Raw genomic sequence first — 1,275 nt, 5'->3', positions numbered from 1 at the left:
GTTTGATGGCATATAGCTACAGTAAATTATGAAAAAGAAGGCTATTTAAACTTTTAAAACCAAAAATATTGACAACATGGAATACTCCTCTAACAATATTGAAAATACAAAACAAGTACTTTATATACTAATCAATGAAAGTGGCATTGACAAGCTATGGTCAGCAATCTATTCTTGGACACTACTCAGACACAAAATCTTATGAACTGTGAAATTAGTTTGAGGTGAGTAATAGTCCATTTTTTTTCTTGTATATAGAGTTTTTCATTAATATTGATCATTTATTTCAGAATTTTGTTATTTTTTCAAATTTCAACATTGCAACATTCCTCTAAAGCACTTCACTTGCAATGATCGATTGTTCTTTTAGACATTTCACTGCATTTTATTCTCAAACAAGTGTAAATCCACCTCAAATTATTCTATAAAATAACCCTATGTATATAATTGGTTTTTCATACCCACATGAGCAAATGAAAAGCAGCCTGTGTGTGAGAACTGAAGAGATTGCATAGATCAAGCCTGTATTAAATTTTGAGGCAGGAAAACTTTGCTTTCAGGTGGTTTAATCATGCTGGTTTGAAATATGAGTACAGCTACTGTATCTTCTGAAGACATTGTGAATATGTTTCCTAAATGGCTCTACAAATTAATAAAATATGCATATGTTTTGAAAAAATTACTGCTGTGATATTTTTGTCATTAATGATGGATCAGTAGGTTAAACACCCTCTGTTTTTGCTTCCCTGCATTTGCTGATGTCAAGCATGAGTTTGGTGAGGGACTCATGAGTTTCTTGTGAGACCGTTTAGCATGATTATATTAATTTTTGATTTTCAATTAGTGATTTACTTTTATGTTGTGAACATCCCGGCTCACATTAGCAAGACTCAAGATGTTTCTTTGGAGAACTGGTGCAATCTAATTAGAACAATGCCTAAAGATCACGAGAAGAGGGGTGCTAAACTCCAGTGGAATCCTATTCATCTAGGAAGCAAAATGATAATGGTATAACAGTTGACACAGAGGAGTCAGATGAGAAATTAAATTGTGAGAAGAGTACACAACGTGTAGATAACGTCAATCAGTACAACAGCATGAACATTGGTACTGTAGTACTGTAAGTACACAGGTCTTCCTTCTTCGGTTATGGACATCATTTACAACTCCATTGGTTCTGTGAACCCTGTGATAAGGCAGCCATAGACACAGTCCTTGAAGCAAATAACAACAACTCTGTTAGTTCCATAGACAAAGATATGGTGCAGGACATTG

Source organism: Dysidea avara, chromosome 6 (assembly GCF_963678975.1).
Source record: "Dysidea avara chromosome 6, odDysAvar1.4, whole genome shotgun sequence".
Taxonomy (NCBI): Eukaryota; Metazoa; Porifera; class Demospongiae; order Dictyoceratida; family Dysideidae; genus Dysidea; species Dysidea avara.
The sequence above is the reverse complement of the archived record's forward strand: the minus strand, read 5'-3'. Positions refer to the sequence as shown.